General features: G+C 35.7%; 1 long non-coding RNA gene across 5 annotated transcripts in view; it reads right to left on the bottom strand.

Moving 5' to 3' along the window:
- LOC113097155 (uncharacterized) overlaps window positions 1–19,214 on the bottom strand; it is a 54,423-nt gene extending 35,209 nt beyond the window's left edge. For 3 of the 5 annotated variants that reach the window (XR_003288787.1, XR_003288784.1, XR_003288783.1), the window contains exons 1-3: window positions 18,957–19,214; window positions 3,046–3,125; window positions 2,324–2,467 (exon numbers count right to left, since the gene is read on the bottom strand). This is a non-coding gene — a long non-coding RNA (uncharacterized LOC113097155). The remainder of the gene's footprint in view (window positions 1–2,323; window positions 2,468–3,045; window positions 3,126–18,956) is intronic. The other 2 variants (XR_003288786.1, XR_003288785.1) reach the window with 1 other exon arrangement.

Below are 19,214 nucleotides of genomic sequence, written 5' to 3' on the forward strand. Positions count from 1 at the left end.
ATGTGACGAAAGGACACATATTTACGCTCATAAAGAAAAACAAATATACAAAAATGGTTTTGGAGTGGTTTTCAACTGGTGGTTCAGTACCCCCTCTGTTTTTATGGAGTTATGGACTACAGGAGAAACTATGGAAAATATAAATAATAAAAACTTTTGTTTTGTTTTTTGTTTTTTTGTACAGTGAATGATTATTATTAATATCATAGTTGTTGTTGCTGCTGTGGTCATTTTAAAGAAAAATTAAGATTTTTTTTACTATACTGAATTGGGTAACTTGATATCTAATGCAAAACCGACATTTATGAGATAACATACGTTATTAGTCAAAGTACCAGGCCTGTCGAAATGTAACAAAATGTAAAAAATAAAAATAAAGCTAAAGAAAATGTGCATGCACATTTGATGGAAACTGCACATTAATCTAAATGCAGCAATACTGATATGTAATCACACACATTTTTTTTTTAATTTAAGTGAAATGATTGGCTGCTGAGGTGCAGAGTAATTCAGAAACAAAATGACCACATGTCAAATGAGTCATTTTACATACTTCCATCAGTGACGGTTTGAGGTTAACAACCAAGATAAAGGTTCCCCGTAAGTCTGACAAGACCTGAAACTTCCTATTCACACGAAAACCTGATGAGAAAGAACTACATCTGTCAGAACATATATGTCAGAACACGCACATAAACTGTTCAGAGATCTTTTTATGGCTGCTTCAAGAGAATGTTTTAAGATGGGTGCAAAACACTTGAGGAAATAATGATGCAAAACCCAGCATCATACTGCCAGGATGAATGTCAGGGTGATGCTCTGCAGTTATTGAAGTATTCTGAATTGCTATGCCATTTCCATGGCAGTTCTGAATGGTCAGCAAGTTGTTATGCCATTACTAGTACGTACTGAATGGTTATCGAGTTGCTAACCTATTACTAAGGCATTCTAAATGGTTATTTGCTATGCCATTGCTAGGGTGTTCTGAATGTTTAGCAAGCTGCTATGCCATTAGTAGGGTGCTCTGAATGGTTAACATGTTGCTGTGCCATTGCTACCATGCTAGGGATTAGCATGCTGCTATGCCATTTCTAGGGTCGATTACTTTTTTATGGATTACATGATTACATATTTGCATTTTAAATTTTCCTTTTTAAAATAGTCTACAGCTTACATAGACGGTCTTCCGGTTTTGTGGACATCCCACAAAGACTGGTCACAGTTCCTTCACAAATACCATTTTGAGAAACCTTGATGTAATATAAAATAAAATAATATAATATTTAATGAACTTAATGTTATTAATAGCCGTAAATGGGAGATATTCTCTTATGCTTTGTATTATCATATCAATATGGTACAAGATCATCCTATTTAAATTGATGTGATAAACGAGTTAGGTCAAAAGTAATCTAAAAGTATAAAAAGTAGCCTGATTATATTACCTAAAATGTGTAATGTAACGGATTACATTACTAACTAGATTTTTTGTGTCATTTGGAATCAGTAAAGGACTACAATTCATACATACAATTCACCGTTATGCCATTTGTAGTGTGTCCAGAATGGTTAGCATGTTGCTATTCCATTGTCAGGGGGCTGAATGGTTAGCAAGTTGCTAGCTACGCCATTGAACAACGTTCTGAATGGTTGTCAACACATTGCTATGCACTAGCTACTCTAGGGTGGTAGGGGTCAGGTCGCTACTAAAGTATAAGTCTATGTATATTTTTTTATTCTTTGGCTTCTCCTGCACCTCTCCAGTGCAGGATGACTTACACATTGAGGAGTTTTCCAGAAAAAAAGTGTTATAAAATCCAGAGCAGTTGGTTGCGTTTACGATTGGATGAGGCTATTGTGGTTAAACTCCTCTTAGTCATTCTCACAGTTGCCATAGTGATTGGCCTATTGGTTGCAGATTAATCAGAGGAATAAATCATGTGATATGTCTCCTTAGTAATGATAGGCAAAAAGCCACCAACTCTTCCTGGAGTTTCATGGGATTGTGATATATTTGTGGTTTCATTCATCCAGCCAAAGTTTAATACTCAGTGTTGGGGTTTGTTTAAATCCCTAATCATAAGCATTAGTGCTAGCAGTAATTCTCGTCTTAGCAATTCCCTCTAATAAGAGGTTTTCGAGAAAGGAGAACAAGAAACAGGCCTCATGTGAAACGTGGGGGTGTGGTTGTGGATTGAACGCAGGATAGAAAAGAGGAATAAAAAGAGTACTGAAATAAAAGATAGCAAGAGAATAAGAAGGTCAACTGGAAAGGTGAGAGAGAGAGAGAGAGGGATGAATGAATGAATGTGATATAACCCACCTGACGATTCTTACCATTGTTGAATGGAACATCTCTGCAAACTCCTCACAGGCTTCATCACCCGGGGCCCGTCCCTGACAACACGGCTGCCCGGGCCGTGAAGAACGCAGGGACCTCCCCATCTCCGTTCCCACAGCATACACCCTGTGAACACACGCCACACATGAACACTGCCATTGTATATATATGACTGTGCATAAAAAGCCAATGAATTCTTCACAGAACCGCATGACTTCAGTATTATTTTATCTGAAATCGAAAAGCATTGTTCTGTGGCGGCGGATCGAATTATGACAGCTAAAGTTCTGAAGAGTTTTCTCCTCTCTTGCGCTGTTGTCAGCCTGACATTAATAGGTCTGTTATTTAATCTGGACATCCTGCCTCACATCCTGTCTCTTCAAAACAACTGGCTTTGATGGTGGCCGACACTGCATTACTCACAAAGCAGTTGGTCCTAACCTCCTGGGCAGCTGTCCTATTCACTGCCACTCAGTAGGAGGTGTTTGGTTAGTGTGAGTGTGTGTGTGTGTTCCACCTGCCCCTTGGGTGGGGAGTGTGGAAAGCCCACTAATGTCGACAGGGGGTTTGCAGGGTGGCACAGGAACAGATGAGCTCTGCCGGAGAGGAGAGCTCCACTTTCCTTGATAAACCGCCGCCAACATGGATGGGTGTGTATGTGTGTGTGTGTTGAAGTAAGTAACCCTTGCCAATAGAATACTCACCATTGAACGGACAGGAACACGTGTGTGTGTGTGTATATATGTGTGCGGCACGAGTCCTGCCCCCTTCACTGTAGAAAGCCCTGAGGGTAAAAACACACAGATGAATGTGTCGTTAATTACCTTCCTGCCAATGACGATGCTAAGAACAAGAATTAAGACATTGTCAGTCTGCTGGGACTGGGCGCAGCCTGGCAGACAGGTGTTTTGAGACCCATACTGCCCCCTTCATTAAACTAACACAGGTTAGATGCAGACTCAGAATGGAGAAGACCAGATTTTTGGAGGTGAATGGCATAAAATCAATAGAAAATGTAGTAATTTAGCATGCTTTATACTAAAATGACTTTGAATTTATAATATCAATATCTACATTATTCTTTGTATTAATGTCAATGTATTAAAGGGTTACTCCAACCCGAAATGAAAATTGTGTCTTTAATCACTTACCCCCATGTCGTTCCAAACCCATAAAAGCTTTATTCGCCTACAGAACACAATTTAAGATATTTTGGATGAAAACCGGGAGGCTTGTGACTGTATGAGAATACTTTTTGTACACAAAGAAAATCAAAATAATGACTTTATTCGACAGTTCGTCTCTCCGCATCACCGTAGTGCCATTTTTGAGAATATGCGCTGAACACAAACTTCTTACGCTATTCTGTGTCATCGGCAACTCAAGGATACATTTTCTACATGTATTTATGCTTTGATCTGAATGAAAACAGCGCATCTGTGCAGCGAGGCTGACTCCAAAGAGCGTACGCTGCCTGCGTTCAGCGGATGTTCTCCAAAATGGCGCTACGGTGATGCGGAGAGACACAGAGGAGACGAATAGATGAATAAAGTCGTTATTTTTGTTTTCTTCACATATAAAAAGTATTCTTCATAATGTTACGGTTGAACCACTGACGGCAGATGGACTTTTCTGACGATGCTTTTCATACTTTTCTGGACTTTGACAGTGTAACGTACTTGGCAGTTAATGGGACAGCCTCAAGCCTCCAGGTTTTCATCCAAAATATCTTCAATTGTGTTCCGAAGATGAACAAAGCTTTTACGTGTTTGGAACAAAATTGGGGTAAGTGATTAATGACAACATTTTCATTTTGGGGTAGAGTATCCCTTTAAACATAATATAAATGTACACACTTTGGTGTTAACTTCAAAGTGTATCAAATGTTCATCATATTTTAGTTTGAAAAAAAGTCACAGTAAAAAAAAACTAAACTAAAAAAACAGAAAAACTGATAATTGTCCATTATGGCATTCAGTCAGCAAACAGAATTGCATCAGTTTGAATGGATATAATGGGCCAGACTTAACACTATTTTATCCAATGATTTGAGGCTGGGGCCAAAACTACCAGTTTGTCTAATCAATGGAAGACATATGAAGTGTTTGAAATGTTTAAAAGTTTACATACTTTACTTCACCTTACCTTCACCTTTCTGTTTTATTTTGTCTAATAAGCTATTTTTGCCTTTGTTGGACAGGACGGTACAAAAAAATTAAAAATACAAATGAATATGGAAAAAATGAGGGATAGAGAAGCAGATTGGAATATGATTATACTCAAACCTGAATCCCCCACAAGCACTTACAGTAGTGGGTAAACATGTGCCAACTTCTGCACCAAAGCCCTGGTAAGAACAATGTTGTTGTTGTTTTTTTGTTTTTTTGGCAAAAGATGCTGTCATTTACAATGAGTGTTTTACAAACTGAAATAAATACCTCACGGGTCAGTCTTTGTATTTGGAACTCACTATTTCTATGAATTCAAGACTATATATATATATATATATATATATATATATATATATATATATATATATATAGATAGATTGATAGATAGATAGATAGATACACACAAACACACTCTTATGCACTCATGTTCCTGAATATGATACTTTTTTACTGTTAATAAATAGCAACAACATCTCAGTTATTTTCTCGTCAAGCAGAAGGACAAAGCTGTTCCTTTTACATTTCTATAAGTTGTTAACCATTTCTGAAGAAAGTCTTTGCACATGACGTGTGGACAGACATGAGGTGATAATGACATCACAGATATTTGAGTGCGTTTCCTATTTCTGAGTGGAAAAAATAGCTCAAGAGCATCATTTACTGGAGGCTTCTCATTATTTCTTCTTACATTAGCGAGCAAAGTGCTGTTTTTCTCCGTAATGACACCTTACCCAGAATTTTCTTAGAAGGCTTCTTGATAATGACCCATGAAAAGTTTCTTTGAAGTCATTTAAAAAAAAACACTAAATTGTTCTGTACATTCGGACTGAAGACAGCCCTAAGTGGGGTCATAAACAGTCAATCATTGATTTGGAAAAGTTCAAAACTTGTGGTTCAGTTATCAACCAATGGTCTGAGTTTGGGGCGGGGCATTATTTTAGCTTTAAAAATATAGGTTTTTAATATATATTGCAGTGAGTAGGAATTGATTACAGGACACCTTACATGACCCTGAACTTGAAAGCCACAACAGTGAACACAGCACAAGGAATGCATACGCAAATAATAGATGAGGTGAGTGGCAGGAAGATGGTAAGAACATTTCTAGTTCAGTCTGTACCTTATTTGCCTCGTCAATAGAATCACTTCCTCATCAGGTCATGCATATGCGTGTGCAAAGGAGCGCGTTTTAAAGAACAGGCTGTACTACTCATAGTAAAAAAATGCTAAACCACATGTCTGGTGTGAAGTGTGAAACCGCTAGTAAGCAGCAGCAGGGAAATTCACAAACATTGACAGGTTCTTTCCCCGCCGCGTGCACTTATCATTCAGAAAAAAAAGAGCTCAATGAAATCCGACGTCAATATTAATAACATAAAATAGAGTCATAAGCAGGCCCAGACAGATTCTGCAGCTTTTTTTGTACATTCTTTACGGGTTTTGAATCTGCTGAATGAATTTAAACATGGTCAAAGCAAATAATACACTTATATGTAGCTAAAAGCATTGTGGACTCAGCCTAAATGTATTCTGAGACTCAAGTGAATCTGAAAATAAACAAATTGAGTGGTCTGGTCAACTTAAAATAAAGTAACATTATAACATAAAATGAGTAAGAAATATTTTAGATCGTGCTCTATTTGTAGGTCACTAATTTTGTGGGATTGACTATGTAAACTCAAAAGGTCAGATTTCCTTGCCTCCAGCTATGTGACTCTTCTGCCATCCAGATCTGGTCAGTGTAGAGTGGTTTGGGGGAGAGTCACACTCAGATCACACGTGACCACACTGCAAGACATAAATAGATGATTATAGAAATGTACAAGCATGATGACTGATGTCTAGTTTACAGTAATACAAATCAATAAATAAAATTAAAATGACTGCATGGCTAAAAAGTGAATGGGAACTAGGGGCTGTGAAGCTCCAAAGCATTTCAAATTTCCCAAAACTGAGAAAGTCAATGAAGCTGCTATTAATATTAATAGTAGAATCTTGCTTAATAAAATCTTGCTCGGCAGTTGTGGTTGCCATTCACTTTCATAAAAAAAGCGCTCTATTTTTGTTGTAAATAAAATTTTGTTTTACAAAAAAAAAAAAACATGGGTTTATAAGTCCAACATTATAATATTAATATTACCAATTAATATTTATTTCCTATTTTTTAAATAAGCAGCCTTTTTTCATTATATATCCTTTCTTTACCTTTTATCTCACTTACTACTAATCAAAATGAGCTGATGATTTTAAAAATAATAAAAAGTTATGCAGTGTTATGTTGGCTTCATACAATTAAAAACAAATTTATAGTATTTTCTTCTGAAATGTAATCATTCTAAAAATTTTGTTTAAGTATTAACTAAGTACTAAAATACTTGCACATTAAATACATAACATGTACACAACATGTCATTATTTAAACATTTATCAAATACTTTTAGAAAATTGATGTTTAATGAAGTGATCCTCTTTGCATGTTACTAACTAAAGTTTTTTAATAATATTGTATATTTATATAAAATGTTCTGGTAACATTTTATTTTAAGGTGTACTTGTTACACATGTTCTTACTTCATATTATAATAACAATAAATTATGAATAATTACATGCAAGTAGCCCTAAGCCGAACCCTAATCCTAACTCTAACCATATAGTAAGCACATGCAGTTAATTTATATTACTTAAATGTATAATAACACTGGAACAAGGACACCTTAATAAAACGTGTTACCAAATGTTTCAACATTTAATCCAGAAATTAAAAACATATCAGAGTATTCAAGTCATGGTTTTGCATTTGAATAGCTTAGTAGACTCAGACAAAAAATGAGCATCACTTCATTGAATCTGGTAACAATTGAGTGGGAGACTAAATTAAGGGGGGGGGGGGGTTGATAATTGGAAACCCAGTGGGCAGAAACGAGCCCCGGATCAAAAGAAGACAGAAACTCTGGGGAAGAAACGGCCGTTACTAAGGGTGAGTTCTGCACCTGTGCAAAACACACTCTGATAAAAAGGCAAAGAAGCAGAAGGAAAAAAAAGCACATACTGCTTCTCTGCAATCCATTCATAGCACAAATACAGGAATGATGTGTCACCAGCCAACTGTTGCTCTATATAGGGAGATAAGCATGGTGAGAGTGGGAGGAGAGTGACCCTGTGACCTGAATTAGAGATGATGCTCTCATTATCTTACCTAGTTCACCGAGTCATGAATAAATGGCCTTGATCCACACTGGGATACTGTTAACTCCCTTTCCTGTGAAACCTTTGTTGACATTATATTAAATAAAAAGTAATAATTAAAATTCCATATCACACAAGGAAGTCTGTTGTTCTTCTAACTAATCTTCTAACAATCTTATTTCTACATGACAGATTTTGTCCTTTTCATGCTCATGATCAATTTTTTTAAGGTGTAACTGAATGATCACCACATTTACACAAACAGAGTATTTTTATGATACTTTCAGGTAGGGTTACTTGTAATTTTTTAATATATATATAGAAGGAAAACATATCAGCATATTATTTTGTGGAAACTATTAATCTCAGATATGGTGTCAAAAATCAATGTGTGCATTTTAAATAACAATACATTTCCATTTAATCATTAGGCGGACGATTTTGTCCCAAGAGAAATATATAATAATATACAAAATAGTAATACTAATAAAAAAATACTGTATATTTATGTAACATAACTAGTTTTTAACAGAAAGGGAAAAAAAATCTGCATACAGTGTGAAAATGGTTATTCGTAGACATGCTGTTGGATAAAATGTAATTTACAAAAGCTGATGCACACATTTAAGATAATAATAAACAATATTTAATGTAATCAACACAACAGGACAACAGTTTTTAACAGGATCACCATACAGTTTTGTGACAGTCTCAGACATGATGTCAACTTAATTAAAAGCTATTCTTTTCTGGATAATTATTTAGCAATTTGCATTATAAAAGACAGGTATGTCATTTTGGAAACAATGATTTAGTATTCTCTCTGTACAACATCACAATAAATATTTCTTATACAGTACAAATTACTGTATAAAATGGGGTCACCGCCATATAAAACTTTCGAAAACACACGCACCGCAGAGAAAAAGATGCCAAAGCATTAGAGCGATGGTTAAATTCTCATCTTTTATACAAGCGCAGCTGCAGCAGGCCATGTTTGTTTTCATTCTGCCATGTTTTTTTCCCAAAAGAAGGCCGGAAAAAAACTCATGAGCAAGTGCAAGGATCAGTATGACTTAGCACATGAGGGAAAGAACGGTATTGGGATGATAAATCCTAAGCTTGTTTCAACACATCTTCACACGCACAGCTGATGATCAACATCCAGCCTGTCCCGACAAATCAGGAGAAGTGACGATACATTCTCCTACACGCCATTCACATGCTTCTACTTGTACACACATACACACGACACCACCGGCCTTTTCATTGTGTAAACAAATGTGGCCCTTTGAGATTTGAGTTTGTTTTATGAATGATGGGTTGTTTAACAGGGTGTAAGACAGGAGTGCTTGCTGACGCACAATCTTCAAAACAAGCCCCGAGAAGGATTATGCAATTGAACACTGAAAAGGCCTTTTGCAACAGGGTGGGGACCTGACTTCCGGTACAAAGTAGGGCAAAACCATCAGAACTAAACCAGGCCAGAGAAACAGATCCATTAATGACGGCGCTATCACCGGCGGGCATATTCCTCTCGTGTCAGGGATGCTTCTAGGAGTCTGAATCATCGAAGCAATAATATTAAACCGTCACTCGTTTTCCAGGGTTTGCATAAAGGCTTTAATGAGTCAGAGTACTCCTGATATTGAGCAAAGACAAGAGCTTCCTCAAAACGAATACGTTTTTGAGGATTACACAACGATACGAGCGATTCAGTGGTGTAGTTTCTCCATTAGAGAGGATTTGTCGCAACAGATCATTACGCCAAATGAGGGGAAGATGTTGTAATTGTTTAACAATGAAAATTTCAGTTTTTTAAAAAAAATGTACAGTACAGGCTCTGAAATGTGATGCAACTCCCAAAAACATTTAGATGAGTGAATGTGAAAATGATGAGCGTTTTTGGTACTGAGGGTTGTGAACAGAAAATATGAGTGTTTAATTAATGCATAAACTGTTATAATTTATATCTTTATGCTTTAAAACTTCTTAACATAAAGAGTAGATGCTGTCACGGTTTAAAGGTAGCTGATGAAAAACTTGTTTCATTATCAAAACCCTAAGTTCAAATTTATATACAGTGGATTCTATAAACTAAATAAATGTGCTTATATAAATATATTCCCATTTCTAGACTAGTAATCAAGTGTGTTAATTTGTTACTTTGATCATGTGATTAGCCTGTCTTCAATTCACGTGCACTTTTCAATTAAATTTCTCACTTAAAATTTCTACGCTGATCATTGTTTTAATTGAAAGAAAAAGATAGAAAGAAAGAAAGTTTGTATTTAAAAAAAAGCTAATTACTTTTGCACCCCACAAAATATACAAATACACTATAATTCTCACCAACTGTTTCATCTATTTAGCTTTTTGCAGTCTGTTTTGTAATAAATGAGCATATCTAAAGATATGAAAAAACGGCATGCATAATAATTAGAAAAGAATTTAAAAAAAAGTTTTTAAAATACATACGAGGTATAGCAACTGCAAACCCTCTTACACAATTTTGTTCAAAAATTGGATATTTAATCATAATCTTAAAGCATATATTTTTAAAAAGCATGTATTCTAAATTAAATGCATGTCTAAATAAATGTTTCCCACCTGACCTGCAAGAAAAGAGTGATCAAATGTCACGTCAACGATGTTGTGATTCTGAGTGGGGTGTAAAACTAACTTCCGCTGCGCATTTATAGGTAACAGATTAAATTAGACTGAGAAATTGAGATTCGGCCACTTGGCTCTCAATGTGAGTGGGAGTTCATAATCGTCTAGCAATAACAAGACAAGAGGAGGGGAAAAAGAGGAGATGAGTGAATAAAAGAGGAGTGAATGAGAGAAGATGTGAGGAAAAAAGAGGGGTGTGCGGATAACGGGCTCCACACAGGGAGCCGTTTACCCTCCCTGATGTTCCACAGCGGAAAAAAAAAACACTGTTGAATTATGTCAGCAGCTGTGAAGTCTATAAAATGGCCTAATACTTGTCTTTTTTTCCACAATAGCCCGTCTGCACCAAACACCGGTCCAGAGGCCTAAGCCATGGGATAATGGAAAGAAAATAGCAGACATTCTTGTGGCGGCCCACAGAAACCGAGGCCGTGCAATAAAGACAGACAAGATCACTAGTAAAGTGTACACACACTCAAACAGAGGAAAGATGCAGCCAGCTACACCACATGGGAGGGAAGGACCTGGGGTCTGGCAACCCTCCCTTATGATCTCTGAACTGGCAACCGGCTGCTCTCTAACTGCTGGGCTTCAACTTATGTTTGGCTATGAAAAATGAAAGTGATGAATTATTACTAATCTGTGGATCATTTTCTGTATTAAGCCTACCAGACTTTTTCCCCAATGTTTGTTTTTAATCACGAAGGAAACAGGAGAAGAAAATGCCTGACCACATGTGCAATTTCTAATTTCTTTTACAGGACAAGTATAATAAGAAGAAAAACAAACATGTCATTTACAAATTAGCATTATATAATGCTTAACCTACCTGTTTTTAAGTGAAAAACATTACTTGATGTCATATCACATGCTCATGCATAAGATTTTTTGGCTCAGGGACCCAGGTTTGAGTCTGACTTGGGTCCTGTCCCATTCCCACTCCCCCCTCACACCCGTGCTTTCCTGTCTACACTTGGCTGTCCTATAAAGCAGTACAAAACAACAAACAATTTTTATACCTATATATATTTATTTAGTCATTTATTTATTTTATTTCTGTTCCTGTAGCACAATTGGTAGAGCATTGCGCATATCAAGCGTAAGGTTGATGGTTTCGATTCCCCGAGAACAGATGATAGGTAAAAATTGAATGCACTGTAAGTCGCTTTGGATAAAAGCGTCTGCTAAATGCATAAATTTATTAATTACTTTACATTTACATTATTTTGTATTTTCAAACACGCATTCCTATGTATAAATGAAACTAAGATGGTTTATGCTGTCCAAAAAATAAAAAAATAAAAAAATTCCCTCATACATATTTCATTTTTTTACTTCGACATTTCACTTTTAATTCATAGTTTTACTTCCCATTTCTTTGTAACTGTTGGTGAAAATTATTAGGTTTTTTTTGTGTATGCTCTCTCTCTGTCTCACACACACACACACAAAATAAAATTAAATACATAAAGGTATGTAAAAATTAATAAAGAAATAAAGAGATATATTAGACACAATTCCTTGTCAACCAATTTCAACAACAACAATCCCTTCCTAAGATTTTCCAAATGACTTTGATCTGATTTCATTAGGCTGTTCTCTTAAGTATCAGGCTTGGACGGTCCCTTCAGACTATCAGTGAGGTCATCTGTGGCACCCACAAAGCTTCTGTGAAACTCATTTTCATGTGTGTAGGAAATATCATCCAGTTCACTTTGGACTGCATGATCAATCGCCAATGACGGGGAATGTTCAGTTTGCAATCTGGAGTGAGAGACAGTGTGTATGTGTGCGTTTTGGTGACTATGAGACAGCGTCCCCTGGGTTGAAATAATGTGTGGTTGGGTGTGTGTGTGTGTGCATGCGTGGGGGTTAGTCCATGATTTATCAATGTGGGATTTTAAACCACATGAGCTCATTCTAATTCCTCCACCCACTGCAATGCCACCGGAACACACACATGCTGTCTGGCCCAAGGACAATGAGGTGAGGCTGTCGGGAGACTGGCCTCAAACAATTATTATGAACATTTCTACCCAAAAAAGAGAGAAAAATTGCACTGATTGACTGGTTACAGGTCTTGAATACTGTACATCGCTGATGACACAGGCTGATTGTAATACTACAAAACAATTAAAAGCCCAGCCATTTATGTCCTAATTTGTTTTGACCTGTCAGGAGGGAAGGGAGTGTCCTGCTCTTAAAAAAAACATCAAGCGGCACCAACCCCAACGCCTTTCTAATTCATAATTTATTGGCCTCATCACGAACAAAACAGCCAGCTCTCCTATTCAGAACTACAACAACCCAGATTTTCTAGATATTGGAGTTTGTTCTTACAAATATTTCAAGACAACCGTCTGCAGGTGACTAACACTTTGAAATAAGATCTCATTTGTTAACATTAGATAATAGATAAAACTAACAATATCTTAGTTTTGTTAGCATCTAGCATCTATTAAAATTGGCTAATTGTAGTTAAAAGAAATTCTAATTTATTTAACGTTAACAAGCAAAATCTTAAATGTAGTTACTAAAAAAATGGGTTACACTTTATTTTAAAGTGTCCTAGTTATAGTGCAATTATACATTTAAATACCGAGAAATATTAATTAATTACATGTGCTTATTATATGGTGCGGCTTGTGTTACTTGCATATAATTAAGCATAATGTATTGTTATTATAATAAGTGAGTACATGAAACATGTAACAAGGACACCTTGAGATAAAGTGTTACCAATTTTTTTTTTAAAGGACTACAGGATGTAAACGAGATTTTAATCTATGACACAGACTGTACAGATTATTCTAGCATACTTCTTACAAAACCCTTTAAAAAAAAAAAATAAACAGTTGCGACAGTTCAATGAAAGTTGACGATGTCACGTGTCATGCAAAACATCCCCTTACAGAATCCCATGACCCTATATCAATCAAAAATGTTACACACGATCTTGTTCTTGGTTATCAAGAGCTTTTCTTTAAGATGTTAAAACTATGGTAAACTGAGCTGGTAGTTTTATCAGCCATGGCTGAGTGTCACATCATTGTCCTTGTGGTGAATGACAGAAATGAATCAATGAAAATGCCTGCATTTCATTCATCCCACAAACAAGTTTCGCCCGATATAAAAAGAGCTTTTGTCCATGGTTTAGCACAAAGAGGTTATTTATTCAAATAATGAAAAAAATGCTGAATCAAAAAAGAGAGAAAATGATACTGGGATTTTAAGACCTCGTGCTGAACGGCAGTACTGCTTCACCTTTAACACATAAACAGGCACGTCTGCACACATTTACACCTGTCACATCGCCTGTATGAATTAGCCGTTTCCTTTTGTGCGTCTCAAATGCAGTTTCACAGCCCTGAGCAGGTACAGGTCTGAGTCACGGCTCAAACCGCCCACAATCATGAATGACGTGCCAGAATACAATGCCATTGTGTGGCGACTGAGGGGACAGGGAAGGTGTGTATTTGTGTGCACCTGGGCAATGCTGATCACGTGATTGGAAGTGGATTTGGCATATTAGTCAAGTTTATGTTACAAAAAAAAAAAAAAAAAAAACAGTGAGAGGGGTTTCAGAATCTGGATAAAGGATTATAGTGTGCGCTGCACATGTGTGTGTGTCTAAAATAGACACATTTACTGAACATATGCCCAGAAGTTAGCAAACTTGGACAAACTCAAACTAAAAAAAAAAGAGAGAGAGAGAAGAAAAAGCTCACTAATTGAACACATATCCTTTAATTTTATTTAAGGTGTAGAGTTTGTTAGAATTTCTCTATAGCCATTTGAAACTAAATAAAACTGTGTCATAGCACGCAAAACATTTGGATAGCAAGAGAAACGTGTCTGTCTAAGTTAACGGACAGCTAGACTGACGGTTTCAAAACAAATAGTTAATTGTTCTGTTTAAGCAACCTGTGGATTTTTTTGTCCAAATGTATGTATCGATTCTATTTTAATTGTGTTTCAATTTTAAGAAAGAATATTTATAAACAAAATAAGAATGTAGCATAAAACTGTTTGTCACATAAACAAATCTGAGAATGGCAATGAATAGACAGTGGAGGAATAAAGCGATAAAGCACCAAATGAAACGCACTGAAAGACAGAAGAAAATACAGTCTCTTGAACATTTCCTTTATGACAATATGCCAAAACGTGATAAACAGACCTTGTTTTTTTTTAAGTATATCCATTCTTTATAAATGTAACTTTAGTAGGAATTCATTTTAAAGTACCAGAATTACATATAACACATGCATTTGAAAGTTTGTGAATGAAAAGCGATTGACCAAATCTATTGGAAGATGATATGAAACATAATATACACCGGCCCAACCCAATTTTTATTGTCATAGCTGGTTACAGCTTCAGGGCAGCAATAGCAATTTTATTTCAGTATTCTTTTAGTTTGTGCACACAGCATAGTCTCTCAAACACACTTTACACTTCTTGCAACAGTTGTAAAACTTTAAATAAAGAAATGCACTGTAACCAGGTGCAAATGCATGAGAGGCTTAAATCATACTGATTAGACACTAATAGTTCTTTGCCTTACATACACAAAGTGTTCCAAAGCTGATTACGGTAAAATGATATTGTAACATACTAGCTGGCAGAAAACTGCCACACACACCCTTGTATGAGGGATTCTCTAAATGATGGCTTTTATTCAAGTGTAAACTACTACAAGTGTAAGTGTACTAGAGTAGCATATATCCAAAAAATACATAAATAAATAAAAACCTTTTTCAAAAAACACAATAGGACCTCTATTAATGGTCAGTCATTTTTTGTGAATATATTTCTGTCAATAATAGTATCATTGCTGGTTTTGTCAGTATGGAATACCACATTTTACTGTAAATCAACAGTTTATTCTTCATTTGAGTATAAAAGCATGCACACACACACAGACACACACACACACACACATTATAGTGATTAACATAATATCCAATTTGACTCAGTACTTCTGAAATAAAAGATGGAACGCAAATAAAATAATGATCAGCGGACTAGTTTAAAGTTCCATAAAAGTGCCGCTGGTTGAAGTTATAACAACTGACTTTCCTGCGGGGGGGTAGAGTACACGTGGTCCTGCCTCCCACCGAGAGAGACACAAAGAGAGATGCTGGGGTCGAACTGTGACTCACACAAGTCTGTGAGATACTAGACAAAACAGCCATCAGAAACAAATCACGATAACTCCATAAAGAAACGTCTTGTTCGGTAAGTAACGGGCTTTTGCAGCTCTGAATAAGCTGCCGACATGGTCACCTGTCATTCATTAGAGGCCAGTAAAAACTTACAACTCCATAAATTTATATTGAACATTTTCATCGGTTTTATGTATCCTTTCCATATTCCTGATGGACTGACAGATCCATTAGGAAAGAGTGACTCCACAAGAGTGGGACTGATTTAACATCAAATAATAAAATAATTATACCCTTTACCCTCTGCTGGACAACAGTGAACACTAAACGCGTGTCATCTATCAAAAACACTCACTGATGCTCAGATAACATACTTTTTTTTAAAAAAATATATCAATTTTGTTGTGAAAGTAAATTTGTTAAATAGCACTAAATGAGTTCTGACGTGACAATGAATGGGAAAAATGTCCAGGCCTTAAAGACATTGCATTTTGCATGAAGACAGTAAAGCGTATGAGGATCACTGTAGGTTTTAGCTTATGACATTATTTACACATAAATTAAGCTCATTTCCCCTTTAATTTTTAATACTGTGTAAAACAGAAATAGTTAATATCAAGAGGAAATAAGTTCAACTTAACTAATGCAATCATTATGTGTAATTACAATTGTCTAATAATATTTTTCCTCCATTATAGCAAGGGATCACCCGTTTGATTTCAAACTATTTTGAGTGGAAAATAAACGTTAACAAAAAACTCTAAAGAAGGTTAGTTCTAAGTAACCACAAAATGAACTAGGCCAAATTAAAATTTAATGACTCTGTACACCAATAATTATTTTAGTGAATCTGCAATGTTAGAACCAAACGTGCACGAAAAGAGATGATTATTACTTTTTTTGTGGTAATTTTCCTTATGCAAAATATAATCTAAGAACAGTAAAGAAAAAAAATTCTTGATCACCTGGATATGCCAGAACCAAGAGGACAACTATAACAGTGTTTTCACTTCCAGCAATGTATGCATATAGCACAAAAACCGTGTTCACTTCTGTTAACAGAAAATAACATAGAGATGACATATATTATATACACACAGTGTATCATTTGACTGAGGCGTGCCATTACATCATCCAACAAAGTATATTTGTTCTGTGTCACAAAAGAGCAACAGGAAAGCATGATTTCCGAGTGCAGGTCAGATAGCAGCTTCACAGGCTGAAAGAAAGACACCAATTATCTCTTTAGATAAGAGAAATTCATGTCAAACATCCAAATAAGCTTCCTTTCACAGTTTAATGCCCCTACAGGTCACAACCCTCTTTATTCCTTAAACACAATGTGGGCCAAAAACGTGTGGATCACAGACACAGTAACATCTTTTTAGTAACAGCAGGGCCAAGAACTCACACTGGTCTATGGCGCCATCTTCTGGACATTTTGTAGACTTGAAGGAAAAAGAACATGTAGGTCCGTGATAAATTCTATGTAAGATGTTTTATGTCAGTATTAGTCCCAAACATTTCTGTTTTTAAATTTCCTTAATTTTTAAATTGATTTATTTTTATTTTTTTAAATCTCAGATTTTAATCTCACTTGATTTTTATGACCCCACGGTATAACAAAGAATTAAAAGTAAATCATATAGGTTAGGTCTACACAATTCTTTATTCCTACCAAATACAGATAAGCATATAATATATTTCATAATCTATTGAACAAATTATTTTATAAATCTATTTATAAATATCTACTTTGACAAAATAAAAAATAAAAAAACTCAAATACATTAGATAATATCTGAATGAATGAATTGTATCCCCCAAGTGAATTTAGCAATCTTAACATTATAATAAACAATATGAAAAAAATAAAATAATCATTTTAATATATATAATTAAAAAAAGTTATACAAGTTATATTTAGAGTTGGAAAACAAACAAATGTATATAATATTATCATCATCTGGGATGCTAATTAGATTATAAACATTATAAACAATTTTATGCACAAATGCAAACATCAATTCTATCATTACTTGTAAGCTTTAAATAATTTTGTTCTAAAAAAAAAAACTCTCTACAAAGGATTAAATATTTTCTATAATCCACCATCAATTTAGTGCTAGATTATAGAAATAATGAAAAACGAATCTTTAAAAAAAAAAATCTAAATATACAATATTGGCTGGGGAAAAAAAAATCTGACAATAGCAAACAATACATCTTGTTGATATAATAAATATCCTTAATCCATAACGTTTTCATTACAACACAGCATCAAACCGTTAGTCTTGTCAACTGTAAATGTGTTTGTACATTTTGAATGTGATACTAAACATTTATAAACCTGTACACATGCGCGCACGCGCACAAACACTTATATAAGCACGAATCTATAAATATCATATCTGGTAAAAAAAAAATAAGCTCAAGTTACGTTCAATATTTGCAGTTTCTAACTAAACCAACCCAAAGTTAAGAGTTAATTAAAGCCAACGATGCATGACTTATGTAATTTATCAATTCCTAGTAAGCCTCAATGAATCCGAGGGGTCACTGGGTTCGTCTGTTACATAACCAACCACACGATGTCGCTGCAGCTCTAGCAGATAACAAGAGATCCATAACATGCCAAACCGTAAAAAACAAGTCATTAAACCTTCTCAAATTACATTTAGGGCAGGAAAGTTCTCTTTCCAGAGGAAGTTTCTAGCTTATTCTTTCAGCACTTGATACAGTGGCGGTGCCAACTTAAACATAGCAACTGCATAGTGCGCGCGTGACGCAGACGTATTTTCATAGTTAGTGAGCATCTCTAAAACCTACCAGCTGTTTCAAGCCTCTGTCTGTGGCTTTGCCAACACCTTTATGTCAAAATAGAAGCTTAAAGTAAACAACTTTGCGATATAAGATTAAAAAAAAAACACAACAGTCTCAGTGAGAAGAACAAGTAGGCAGAGCGACGTTCGTGCGTGCGTAAGGGAGGGGGGCGTGTCCTCGACTAAACCGCGGGTCAACGGGTTCGTTCGTTCCAATAGCCTCGTGAAATGACAACCGATCCAAACACGATGTGCAGTTTTGACACACACACATATGCACACAGCACGGAACCAAACACCACACGTTATCGACACATTTTAACACACACACGCACCTGCTGACCCCATACACTGCTGTGTAACCATCACACGCACGTGGATTCACTTTCACCATTAACAACATAGACTGTATACACACACGCATAATGCAACAAGGAAGTAATGTGTGTGTTACACAACCACTGTTACACGAGCTTTTAGAAAGATGCAGTCTGAAATACATAGCGTATACAATTATGCATGCATTAGTCTCTTATATGAAACTATAATAAAACACATTTGCATGGTTAAAGGTAAGATGCAGGTGGTTCTTACCAGCTGAAGAAGCTGTGCACGCCTGTTCTCAGTCCAACAGGACAGAAAAAGAAAAAACATCAGAAACTTTCTTCAATGCAAAAGGTACAGCAGCACATCTGAAGCAGATAAGCACATGTGGGAGAAATTGAAAGACAAATGAGAAGGGAGCAGAGAGAGGTACGTCTTATGGAAAGAGAAAGAGAAGTGCGACACAGCAGGAAAGGGGAGAGGGAAATAGACAGAGAGAAAGTGAGAGTGAGAGAGAGAGAGAGAGAA

Source organism: Carassius auratus, unplaced genomic scaffold (assembly GCF_003368295.1).
Source record: "Carassius auratus strain Wakin unplaced genomic scaffold, ASM336829v1 scaf_tig00216123, whole genome shotgun sequence".
Lineage (NCBI taxonomy): Eukaryota > Metazoa > Chordata > Actinopteri > Cypriniformes > Cyprinidae > Carassius > Carassius auratus.